We start from the raw sequence: 13410 nt of genomic DNA on the forward strand, positions 1-13410 counted from the left end.
CTGCCGGCACCGGAGCGCCCGCCCCGCCCCGCCGGCGGCCCCTGGCGGCCGCGGCCCGCACGGCACCGCGCGGCCCGGCCCGGCCGGAGAAGGCTGCCGGCCCGCGGGAGCCGGGCGGCGGCGGGGCTGCCGCGGGTGGGGTGCGCTGGCGCCGCGCGAGGCGCCGGGGCAGGGCCTGGGGTCCCCCCAGTGGCGGTGCCGCCGGCCCGCGGTGTGCGCCGCGCTAGGCAGCGCCGGGACCGGGCTTTCGGCGGCGGGCGCCGAGCGGAGCCTGGCGCCGGTAGCTGCCGGGGGGGGGGCAGTTCCGTCCGCGCTCTGTGGTCGCTTCAGCGCCGAGTCCGTCAGCCTAACGGTGCCGTGCGTACGGGATCCCTCCGTCCGCGACCGCCACAGCAGCGGCTTGCTCGGTTTCCCCACCTTGGTGTGCTGGCAGCGTGAACTGGGTGCGAGTCTGGAGTTCAGAAGACCCCGGTCGGGAGGCCCCCGCAGCTCCCCGGGCGGGCTGGGGAAGGGCAGGGGGGACAGCAGAGCCCCGGGCAGGGCAGCTTCTGCCGTTCAGTGCTCGGTGTAAGCCAGTTCTCCATCGGGCTGCAGGTGAAATCCCGTTGGTCCTGGCATTGAACTGCTGCTTTTTCTTACTGCAGAAAAGCTGTTCTCGGTCTACCAGAATGAAAGTGAAAGGACTGAGTAGCTTAGAAATGCTGAGCAGGACATACTATCAGCCTGCGTTTTGCACCTGTGGAAGAAGAAGATGAAGTTCTATCAAAGTAGACCTCACCCATTCTTGGTCCATGATGTTATCCCAGAATATTCACCCACTTCTGCTATTGCAGAAGAAACAACAAGCTGATGGTTGGGGCAAGGGGAGAGTGATAGTTCAGAAAGTGCTGGGGTAATGTGTCCATGGATTACAGGGGAGGTGTCTTGGTGGCTGCTGTTAACCTGTCCCAGGAAGCAGGGATCACACTGGGACTAGGACCCTTGCGTGGTTGATGCTGATTTCCATGTCTGAACCTGTGCCAAGGTGGAGGAAAGAAGGCAGGGGAAGAGAAGAAACCGCTGTCAGGCCAAGCACGGGCTGCTTGGAAGAGCAGCTGGGGTGGAACAGGTAGGAAAAGGCTTCAAGCGGTTGTTCCTGACTGACCATCCTGCTGCTTATTTCATGGCTAAGGCAAAGTCACTTGGGCTAACTTAGCTCTCTTCCATTGCAACCACAACCCTGTTCTCAGTTCTGGGCAGTCCTTGCGTAAAGAAACTAAAGTCTCCAGGTGTTCCCTCCTTCTGCAGGATTCAGTTCCTAAAAGACAGCCAGTGCACCCAAGCCCCAAAGCCAAGGTGATGACGTGCAGGCACAGAGACTGACTGTCCATCTCAGCAAAGGAAGAGCCATCAGCCTGGGGAGACGGAGAAGCACAGTTCAGCAGAGGGAATTCCACTGCTTTCACACCCGGAGCTGAGGTATGAAACATCTGTATGCAGGGACGTGAACAGCTGTGTAGCCAGTGGCTCTCCGTGTCCGTTTCCTCACCAGGAATGTGGAATCAGCAAACCGAGGCAGGTTGCAGCCCTGTTGATCTTTAGGCTCTCATCGATCGCAGTGCGTGTAGCAAACTGCTGCGGGACTTTGGGACGGGAATGCCTCTGCCTCCCACCTCAGACCGCTTCCAGCAGAAAAAATGTTTCCATTAGCCTGAGGGCACTTTGAGGGGCAGCTGGGATGTAAATTATTGTTTGTAACAGTATTTTGATACTTTGAAGGAGTAAAATAAAAGTAGAATGGGTGGTACCAATGTTGTTCATGGAAGAATTTGATTCCTAGTCTGTGCTCTCCCTGTCGGCCCTCAAACGGGCAGCATGGAGACTTCTGCTAGATTTAGAGCGGACACCAGCTGTCCAGCACTTTCTAGAGCTTACTCTTCCCTCACCTGTAAATGAACACTGTCTACAGGAACTCATGGTGAGAGCTGGAGACAGCCTTCTGCCCCCTTAGTGCCTCCTTTCTCTACTGAAAAATTATATGGAATGACATTCCAAACAAATCATGCTAAAATGCTGCAGAGAATTTGCTAAATCTTCATTCTAGCACTTCCTGTAAGCATTTCCATCATTTAATAGTTGTATGTCTCTGTTACAGAAAAGCTTTTGATGGTCTGTAAGGGTTTCCAATGCCCACGGCATTTCAGAGCGGATATTTGTGCAACAGCTACTTGCTTCCCCTCCTGGAAGATGAACCTCGCAGCCTGCCCACGTTCCCCCAAGGCTTCACTACTGACGAGGTCAGCACAACAGACGAGTCAGCACAACTCTGAAGTAATGTCATGAATCAAAACCAAGAACTTCCTGCCTTTGCCAATGCAAACTCTGGGGGTTTCTGCCTCTTTCTAGTACTGTCAATGCTGCTTGCCTCTGCACAGGTGAGAGGCACTGCGTAAGAACCTTAAACAAAGCTTGGCTTCTCAGCCTTCTTAACCCTAGTATACATTTAATGCAATTATCGGTAACATCCTCCTTAAATATTGAATGCGGTTCCTGGAGGTTTTTCTTTTCCAATTTCATCCCTGTTTATCCAGCTCTCCTTCCTGTGACTGGAAGCAAACACCCCCCAGCAAGCAAATCTTGCCACTGTGCCACATCCCCCTTGGATCCCAGCACAATGTTTCCTCTGCAGCCTGCATACCCCAGCTGGCTGCCAAAATAGCCCCTGCAGCCAACCCCCGCATAGTCTGGAGGAAAGTCGCTTACACATTCAACCTGGAGCTGAAAGGCAAGGCGGGCTTCCTCTGGCTTGTCTCTCTTCTGCAATGAAGACACGAATGAGAACATTGGCCAGCGTTTCTGGTGGAGCAGCATAAGCCAGGACGTACTAAGCACAGGCTGCATCTTCCCACTGAACTGAAACAAAACCCAGCCCTACCTTATCTCAGTCACAGAAACCAGCAGGAGTTCTCTCCATCTTCAAGTGGTTCATTGGTTTTGATCTTGAATTTTTTTCCCTGAAGTTTGAGTTACTCAGTAGTGGATTTAGAGGTTTCCTGTGTATCACAAAAGCATTTCCTAACAATTGATGCTTCCAACAAGCCATCTGGTGACATAAAAAATGTATTTTCTGTTTCTTGTTCGCTTGGCTGCAGTGAGTTAGTTAATTTGGGATTACAATGGTAGCACAGTAGGACTTGATTGTTTTTCCTTGCATGAAATTTTGTTGGAAGTGTGAATTGTAAACGATGTTTGAAGGAGTCAAAGTGAAATTCATTTTTAAAATGAAAGGATGAAATATTTTCTTCTGTTCCCCAGCCTCAAAGATTTACAAAACTTGGAAGTTCAGTGGCTTCTGTAGAAACACTTAAATTAAAGCCTTTTCATCCTTCTACTGAAGTTGGTTTTCAGAGGAAACAAGACACTTGTGTTCACGCTGTCGGCGCCCGTCTCAGTCTCCTCTTGGCGGCAGTGGGACGCCTTGGCCAATTCCAGCCTCCTTTGCAGCAGAGGTGGAGGTCCTGCAACGCGGCAGCACGGCGCGTGGCTCTGAGGCTGTGGCCCCCGGATGATCTGTAGCCCGGGTACAGAACTGGCTGGCTGGTCAGCCAGGGCAGGGGACGAAGGAGGGCACTGCAGTGGGACGTAGCGCAGAAAGGACAAGAAAATGAGCGGGCTTTTGCAGAGGTTGAGGGAGGTGACCAGCAAAAGTGCTGCAGGGACACGTGTTCATTAGCTGTTAATTTTCAGCGTCCGAGCGGAGTGACCCTGAATAGCAGTGAATAAACGTGACCGCGAGGAGAGCTGGACTGCAAGTGCCCGAGTTCCTAAAGCGCACAGGCATGACCCGCCTCGGCGGAGGCACAGACGCGGGTTTGCTCGGTCTTTCAGGCCACTCCCGTGCTGTGTGGGCCCAGGGCAGGGTGAGGGCAGTGCCCTGAGGCACCGGACGCAGGGTGAGGGTCCGAGACCCCCCCGGGCTGCCGGCCCGCCCGCACTACAGCTCCCGGCGTGCCGCGCGGCGGGGCGGGCGCGGTGCCGTCTGGGGGGGAGGCAGCCGGCACGGGGGCGCCATTTTGTGGCGAGGCAGAGGTTTCTCTGGTGGGGCAGCTGGCAGTAGCGGTGAAGAGAAGCCCGGAGCGGAGCAGCGTGCTCCCTTGCTCCTCCCGCCTCTGGCTGTGCGGGCTGCCCTGCCGACGTGGGCGTGCGTGGCAGCGACTGAGAGAGTCCCCGCTGTAGGGCTGGGCCTGGGCTGGGAGCAGGATGTGCAGCTGAGGGACGAAGCAGGGCGCTTCTGCTGCCGTCCTTTCCCGGGACACGCAGCCTGGACGGAATCTGGCAGGAGCAGTTCATGGGCCAGTCTGGGGGGTGCACAGCGGCAGGGCCTGCTGGGTGGGTCGGTTGCCCAGATCCCCACTGGGGTGAGGATGCAGCAGGTGGGTGCTGCCCGGAGGTAGCGCTCCTGAACCCTGGGCGTGAGCGCTGTGACCTGAGATGAAAGCAGCAAAGAGCATTGCTCCGCACTGATTCAAAACTAACAGTATAATGCCAGATGAATACACCAAAATCCTGTGATTAGTCCCCTTACTTGTGACTTGCAATTACCTTCCATCAAAAAAGGGCCGAAACCCCCAAACCCTAGGGTACGTGTGCTAAGAGTCGAAAGGCTGCCTGCACGCCACCGAAGACCAGCCAGGCGGTACAGTTGTCACCTGCCCTCTCCCTTTTTCTGCAGACATCTGCATTTACACCAGCACAAAACAATGTCAGTACCTTACAAGGTGCATGGTGCTAGCACGGTGGCTGGAAGTTAAAGGCAAAATTTGCCATCATGACGTTATATTAACGTGACCCTCGCATTAAATGATAGTGGCCTGTTAAAGTACAAAACTCAAATCCTCCCTGATGCAGACAGCTGGCCTCTGGTCTTCAGTGAGACTATGTATTGCTCATCGATAGCGAATTTTAATCCACATTCCTATTTTTCAGAGGGTTATTTTCTCTCTGCTGCATTTCCTTCAGACTGCCTAATGTGCAGTAAAAATTAATATTTGCATATGAACTAAGCTACAGCATCTGTGATTTCTGACTGGGTTTGAGATGATGTAAAGCCTGCCCATTGCTATTCCAGATACCTCTTCGCCTGATGTTCAGGTCTATTAAATATACAAAGATGCCTGGTCAAATAAAAGTTTTGGGACAGGGAACACTTCTGGTAGACAATTAAATGATGGATCCAAAATAGGTACTGTTTAACTGTAAGCATTAATAGCTTAACCTAGACTATCTGATTCCATTAACTCTTTGGTTGCATCGAAACTCAGGACTTCAGTTTGCCCTCTCTGGAAGTCATTATACTATCTGGAGCTCATTTCTTGGTATTTATGATAAATGTACCTGAAGGAAATTATCTCTAGGCAGAATAACACATCTATTGAGGTCAGAAAGGGGCAGATTTTATAAAAGATGCATAGATGTTCAGTGGAATTTTCCAAATTGCATGAATATTTACTTACCATTGAAACAGAGATGTCTAGAAGTTTTTCGAATCCCATTAAGCACAAAATTATTTTAAAAGCTACCTGAAATGATGTAACATACATTGCATTTTTATATTCTTATACAGAAATAGAAAGTTAGTCATCAAAAGTACAATTCCAATCCATGTCTACAAATTCAAAATAACTTCCTCAGTTTCAGTTTACACTCTCTAAGCAAGAGCAGAGTTAACCCTGAACATGATTTTGACAAATGTTTATCAGGAACCGTTAAAATGAATTAAAGATACCAAGGACAGGTCCTCATGTTACTGAAAAAAAAACCAAAACACAAAGCTGTATTTTACATATAAACTATTAATGCATAAAATTTTTAATCATTGTCTTTGATTTTTTTTTTTTTTGGACAGCTGGAAATAGTTTGCACCTCCTCTACTTCAAAGCCCACTGCTTCCTAAAGGGGTGGAGTGGGGAAGTAAAAAAACAGTAAAGTTGGGAGGATACAGGTTTTTCAGAAGTCGAGAGGAGACTGTTGAGTCTCCTGTTGAAAATGCAGTGAGACACACTTTTATCTAACTGTAAAACAATATTTTAAGATTCGCTTGGATTTATGTTTGTTCCTGTTACAAAGGTACACCTTGAGATGATGTTTGGCTTCAAAAAACTGAAGGGCAATGGCTTAAGGCTATCAGCACAAATTAATAGGGCTGAAGCAAGGAAATCTGAGGAGTTCTTACAAATCTCAAAAGCTTGCATGAGAAGTGGGGGACCAAAAGATTTTGCCTAAACAAAAAATGAGTATTGGCAAAGTAGAATGAACCAAGAAACCCATTAGCCAAAATACCCCTCCTCTGTCACAGAGGACAGAACTACTGCCTCCAAAATTCCCTGAAAGTCTGCCACGAGAAGTAGAAGACTCACTAAAGCAGGCTACTGCTGAACTGTTAAGAGAAACATCAACCTCTAAAAAATCTAGTGGTACAAATGATAGCCAGAGAGAACTACCTATTTTATCAGACATGGAAGAAGAGTTGGCTGTAGAACCAAGAGTATTCCTTGTCATCTCAACAGAGTTCACAGAATCACAGAATCACAGAATGGTAGGGGTTGGAAGGGACCTCTGTGGCTCATCTAGTCCAACCCCCCTCCCGAAGCAGGGTTGCCTACAGCAGGCTGCACAGGACCTTGTCCAGGTGGGTCTTAAATATCTCCAGAGAAGGAGACTCCACAACCTCCCTGGGCAGCCTGTTCCAGTGCTCCGTCATCCTCAGAGGGAAGAAGTTCTTCTTCATGTTCAGATGGAACTTCCTCTGCTTCAGTTTGTGCCCATTGCCCCTTGTCCTGTTGCTGGGCACCACTGAAAATTCTAGCCCCATACTCCTGACACCCACCCTTGAGATATTTATAAACATTTATTAGGTCCCCTCTCAGCCTTCTCTTCTTCAGGCTAAACAAGCCCAGCTCCCTCAGCCTCTCTTCATAGGACAGATGCTCCAGTCCCCTCATCATCCTCATAGCCCTCCGCTGGACTCTCTCCAGTAGCTCCTCATCTTTCTTGAACTGGGGAGCCCAGAACTGGACAGAGTACTCCAGATGGGGCCTCACTAGGGCAGTGTAGAGGGGAAGGAGAACCTCCCTCGACCTACTGGCCACACTCCTCTTGATGCATCCCAGGATCCCATTAGTTTTCTTGGCAGCCAGGGCACACTGCTGGCTCATGGTCAACCTGTCGTCCACCAGGACACCCAGGTCCCTCTCCGCAGAGCTGCTCTCCAGCAGGTCCGCCCCAAGCCTGTACTGGTGCATGGGGTTGTTCCTCCCCAGGTGCAGGACCCTGCACTTGCCCTCCCCATCAGGTTCCTCTCTGCCCAACTTTCCAGCCTGTCAAGGTCTCACTGAATGGCAGCACAGCCTTCTGATTTACCTACCACTCCTCCCAGTTTTGTGTCATCAGCAAACTTGTGAGGGTACATTCTAACTCTTCATCCAGGTCATTGATGAAGAAGTTAAACAAGACTGGGCCCAGTACTGACCCCTGGGGGACACCACTAGTTACAGGCCTCCAACTAGACTCAGCGCCGCTGATGACAACCCTCTGAGTTCTGCCATTCAGCCAGTTCTCAATCCACCTCACCGACCACTCATCCAGCCCACACTTCCTGAGCTTCCCTAGGAGGACATTATGGGAGACTGTGTCGAAAGCCTTGCTAAAGTCGAGGTAGACAACATCCACTGCTCTCCCCTCATCTACCCAGCCAGTCACACCATCGTAGAAAGCTATCAGATTGGTCAGGCATGATTTCCCCTTGGTGAATCCATGCTGACTACTCCTGATAACCTTCTTTTCCTCCACTTGCTTGATGATGACCTCCAGATAAGCTGCTCCATCACCTTTCCCGGGATGGAGGTGAGGCTGACTGACCTGTAGTTCCCTGGGTCCTCCTTCTTGCCCTTTTTGAAGATTGGAGTGACATTGGCCTTTGTCCAGTCCTCAGGCACCTCTCCTGTCCTCCAGGACCTCTCAAAGATGATGGAAGGTGGCTCAGCAATGACATCCGCCAGCTCCCTCAGCACTCGTGGGTGCATTCCATCAGGGCCCATGGATTTGTGGGCATCCAGATCGCTTAAGCAATCCCTCATGCAGTCCTCCTCAACCAGGGGAAAGTCATCCTCTCTGTAGGCTTCTTCTCTTACCTCCAGGGCCTGGGATTCTTGAGGGCCTGCCTTGGCACTGGAGACTGAAGAAAAGAAGGCATTCATTAGCTCTGCCTTCTCCGCATCCTCCGTTACCAGGACACCCGCCTCATTCAGCAGTGGCCCCACATTGTCCCTAGCCTTCCTTTTGCTGGTGATGTAGTTGAAGAAGCCCTTCTTGTTGTTTCTAACATCTCTTGCCAGATTCAATTCCAGGTGGGCCTTGGCCTTCCTCGTCGCATCTCTGCATGCTCTGACCACATTCCTGTATTCTTCCCAAGTGGCCTTCTCCTCTTTCCACATTCCATGTACCTTTCTCTTCCACCTGAGCTCCTCTAGAAGCTCCTTGTTCAACCATGCTGGTCTCCTGCCTCCTTTGCTAGATTTCTTGCTCAGGGGGATGCACGGCTCCTGAGAGTGGAGGAAGTGATGTTTAAACAGCGACTAGCACTCTTGGACCCCCCTGCCTTCGAGAGCCCTGGCCCACGGGATTCCTCCCAGTAGCTCCCTGAAGAGGCCAAAGTTAGCCCTCCTGAGGTCCAAGGTTTTGATCCTACTTATCACCCTGCTTCCTCCACACAGGATCCTGAACTCCACCATTTCATGGTCACTGCAGCCGAGTCTACCTCCAGCCTTCACATCCTCCACCAGTCCGTCCCTGTTTGTTAATACAAGGTCCAGCAGAGCGCCTTTCCTTGTTGGTTCCCCCACCACTTGCATCAGAAAGTTATCATCGATGCTCTGTAGGAACCTCCTGGATCGCGAATGCCTAGCTGTGTGGTCTTCCCAGCTGATGTCAGGGTGGTTGAAGTCCCCCATGAGAACCAGGGCCTGTGACCGTGAGGCTGCTTGCAGCTGCCTGTGGAAGGCCTCATCAACTTCCTCCTCCTGGTCAGGTGGCCTGTAGTACACACCCACAGTAATGTCACCCGTATGAGCCTGTTCCTTCTACAAAAGAGCTAGTGTTACCAATGAGGACATCAGGAACTCCTCAGCAATGTTACTACACATGAAAGTCGATCTGGCAGATCACTTACAGTAATTGTTGTTGTCTTCCAGCATCACTGAAAGCACCTGGAAAATCTCAGCTGATTGAATGGAAATAGACGCCAACTCTTTCAGAGCTCTGAGAGGAGATCCCATCTTCTTGAAGGACTAGCATCAGTCAGGAGGGTAGTTGAGAGATGCTAACAGTGTTACCGGACACAGATCTCCAGGACTCTGCAGAACTTTCAAGGAAGTCCCGTCTTCCTCAAAGACTAGAAACAGAAGACAGCAATAAAAAAATCATCAACTTTTCTCCTCCAGATGAAAAATTCTTCAATTTAATTATGTATATGTTAATAGTTTTTTTGTCAAATGCCTTCTGCTTATTTACTTACTCTGCTTATTCTTACATTATATTTATAGCTACTGAATCCAAAAATCTGAATAGCTGATTTTGGGTCTTTAATCCTTAAACGACTTGAGCTGAGTGATAAGAAACTCTGTAATTCTGTACATTTTTGGCAAGCCATCTGTTTTGTCATTTTGATTTCTCCCTGGGTGACAGCATTTTGTTGTTAACACTACTGTTTACTATTTGTATTATGCTTAGGGGTCACAGTTAGAAGAGCTCTGTTGTAAGGCATGCAAATGGATAGAAATGTTTGATCGAGGGGAAGTTTATAACCATCAGTTCATCAGTGAAGGAGAGAGAACCACCGAATATTTACAGGCCTGATTCTCTACTGTTACTCCCTTGATTTCAGTGCAGTTCATCCTTACTGATATCAGAGAAAGGGCCAGAGAAAAGTCAATGGAAAAGTTCATGGACTTATTTTTGTATTGGGTACTAATATCTTCAGAACTGTGCCCTATATATTTTGCCTAGGTTAATGACAGTCTGAGAAAGAATCCAGGTGATGTTAGTGCAGTGTTCTCCATAAATCAAGGGCTGTCTGTACCCAGAGATGCACCTGTGATTTTTTGGGTCCACATCACACCCAGGAGTTGCCTGCTATGCTACCTTAGTTGTCAGTCACTGCTTTTGTCATGCAAAGCAAACCAAGCTTAAAGTATGTTTAACAAAGGCCAATATAAAAAGAAGGAAAATCCTTTTCTATATTATGTTGCTTTGGGCCAGCATACACCCTCTGAAATTTTCTTGTGCCACAGATTTCTCATTTCTGTATGCTAAAAGCATTTGGCACTGCCAAATCCACTAAAACCTGTTTTTCAGGGAGGTCCAAGTTATACCTACAGGTGTACCTCAGTGGAAGTAGTAGGCGTTTTTCAAATCCTTGAAAATCAAGTGTGCACGAGGACTGCAGGGTTAAGTGATTGAGGGCAGATGGCATTCTAGTTACATTTTGCGTTCTCCCCTTTTACAGCACTGTTGAATTATTTTGTTCGTGTGCATAAACAAGAATCATAATGAGATTCCTATCAGAAAAGCTGATGTTTCCATTACCAGTGTGCACCATCACAGAATTTCTGTGGTAATTTTACCTGTAGCTTACAGCAGTCTGTTAGAAACAATAGTGGGCCCTGTAGCAATGAGGTGGCTGTTAATTGCCACGGGTGTTTGGCATTGATGGGGTTCTTTGTTGGCAACCGTTCTAACCCAATTATGTTTCTAAAGTAGGACTGAAAAGCATTGTAGGGAGCACCATGTAAATGGCACTAAATGCACTGAGACTGAGCGACCTCCCAGAAAGACAGACAGGTGCCAGCTAAAGCCCCATATGATTGATTTTCCACGGCTAAAATGGCAACCACAAACATCTGTTTTTGCCCCATTTATAACAACAGCAGCAAATGTGAGCTGTTGTCTTAGTTTGAACAGCAAGGCTTCTTAGAATGACATAGAAATATGGCATTTGACTCAATGGGTGATCTTTTGTTTTTCTGTGAGCAAACAGTTATACTTCCAGCAGTAGGAAATGAGTTTTTAGACCTCAGAAAACCCCTGGGTCTCTGTGTGTGTGTATGTACATGTGCGCGTATGTGACCGAGTTTAGTACTCGGGTTTGTTTAAATGCAGGCCTGACGTTTAAGTCAGAGATTTTTCTTAGATGTAGGTATAGCTATATAAAATGGGCCAAAGCCAGCAGAAAGAAAACTGACTGTTCAGTTGTGTGGTATCACATGGGTAGGAAAAAGCCTTGCAGATCCAGGACTGGTGGAAGAGACAGAGTCAGCTGAGCATCTTACTATGTTTCCACTACCCAGCAAGTCATCCTTTCTAAGTCATCATCTAACAGAAAGTGCAGTGTTGCGGTTCTTTGCTGTTGCACACGCAGAATACCATTGTTACAAAGACTTAAGCCCATGGCAGGTGCCCTTCTACCTGTTTCCTTGCTGCTAAGGTAAAAAGCTTTTGCTCTGTTAAATTACTTTGTATTCCTGGGAGTGTTACACGAGACTCACACCAGACAGTCTGTGATGTGACATACAAGTCAATCCAATGAGCAGTTTCAGAGGCAATAGCGAAGACTATGCAGGAGTTCCCGTGTCCCTTGTCCATGGTTGCTTTCTATTGATAAAGGAGACCTTTCTTTGAGGGGGGGAGGATTTCTTCTGCAAAACTATGGAATGGAGGACAGTATGTATTTTAATTCATGCAGCTGTCTTTTATACAGAGTAGAGCTTAATAATCTCTTGTTTTAAGAACTTCACAAAAGAGACTGAGTCACAGAAGGTGAGCTTCCAGATCCAAAAGATGTGATCGCTACAGCTTAAGAATACAGCAGCCATTTTTAGTTCTTGTATAGTTGTTTTGGTTTCGGCTGCCGCCGGCAACAAAAGCGCCACGCGGCCGCCCCTCCCCCCGCCGGCGTGCGGAGGAGAATGGAAAGAAAGAGGCAGAAACTGGTGGGTTGGGATAAGGGCAGTTTAACAGAACAGCAAACAGAGGGAAAACAGGAACAACAACGATACAAATAAGGAGAAAACACAACAACGAACTGCAGGACCCAGACAGCACCGGCGCCGCGTCCCCCCCAAGCCGCGAGTGCGTTCCCGCCGCACCGCCCCCCCCACCGGAACCCCGCGTGACGTCACATGGTATGGAATACCGGGCTCTGTTTGGCCAGGTGGGGTCAGCCCCCACCCCACCCCACCCCACCCCCCCGGCTGTGCCCCTTCCTGGATTCCGGTGAAAATTAACCCTGTTCTGGCCAAACCCAGGACAATAGTATTTATGCCCTATCATCAGAAGCTCTAGTATGATCCAGAAATGACTGGCCCAGTGGTGTACTATCATGCAGGACAGTTCACCACCACGAATTTCCTTTGTTTTTCAACATCATGTTGCATTTGTCTGTAAATCCCCAAAGCAGGGACATATTTACACAACTGTAAGAGCCAGAACTGCAGGGAGGAGCAGACCTAAACAAGCCACCTGCCAGCTCCGAGCCAGAAGCATCCTGAATGCAACAGCACAGGCTGATTGACTACTTGTGCCGATTCTGGCTCCACAAGGCTGCATCTAGACCATGACCCATACCTGGGCTGGTGACCTTAGAGCTGGTTTATGTCCGACAGTGCTCCCACTGTGAAGACATCAGTTCTCCCCCAGCTCTGATGACCACCCATCGGCCAGTCCTGCCTGCAGCATGGCTTCTCCCAAGGCCCTGAACGATCCCTCGGCGTGACCCGGCTCCTACTTCTGTTGCAGCCCAGGCTACCTGTGAGAGGCGCGGGCTGCTGTACCGAACTTGGCCTGCCCTCCCCGACATCAACCGCTCCTCAGCAGCAGCAGCAGCAGCAGCAGCAGCAGCAGCAGCAGCAGCAGCAGCAGCAACAACAACAACAACAACAACAACAACAACAACAACACCACCACCACCACCACCACCACCACCACCACCACACTCCCCGGGAGGGAGGCACAAGGGGGTGCGCGGGGCTATCGCCTGCTGGAGCCCCGCTGGCAGCGCCCTGGGCTCGCGTGCAAATGCAGCCGGGGGCGGAGGCGCGGACCGGGGATCGCCCGACGCGTCGCTGAGGTAACAGCGCCGCGGTCCTCCCTCGCGTCCTTGCCTGGGAGGTGCCACGCCGCTCGGTCTGATTGGTCGTCTTTCTCCCTTGGCCCAATGAGCTCCTCCCGCTTAGGGCTCCCGGCGGTGAGGTCACTTAGCCGTGGCCCAATGCGGAAGCGAGACCGAGCAGAGGGCGGGCGGGGATTGGCCGGCCGCGGTGCTGGCGCGGGGCGATTGGCTGGGCCCGCGGAGGGGGTGCGGAAGCGCGCTGCGCTGAG

The 13410-nt window shown here is 50.1% G+C and overlaps 1 long non-coding RNA gene across 3 annotated transcripts; it reads left to right on the forward strand.

Annotated features, from left to right (window-relative positions):
* The first annotated feature begins 256 nt into the window (after positions 1 to 256).
* On the forward strand, positions 257 to 3348 carry LOC142363039 (uncharacterized). 3 transcript variants are annotated; one of them, XR_012765441.1, is made up of 4 exons: positions 257 to 443; positions 915 to 1108; positions 1288 to 1458; positions 2135 to 3348. It is a non-coding gene; the product is annotated as an uncharacterized LOC142363039 (long non-coding RNA). The 3 variants fall into 3 exon arrangements; XR_012765442.1 differs by having other exon boundaries at positions 260 to 443; positions 1025 to 1108; XR_012765440.1 differs by having other exon boundaries at positions 262 to 1108.
* Positions 3349 to 13410: the final 10062 nt, after the last annotated feature.

Source organism: Opisthocomus hoazin, chromosome 13 (assembly GCF_030867145.1).
Source record: "Opisthocomus hoazin isolate bOpiHoa1 chromosome 13, bOpiHoa1.hap1, whole genome shotgun sequence".
Classification (NCBI taxonomy): Eukaryota; Metazoa; Chordata; class Aves; order Opisthocomiformes; family Opisthocomidae; genus Opisthocomus; species Opisthocomus hoazin.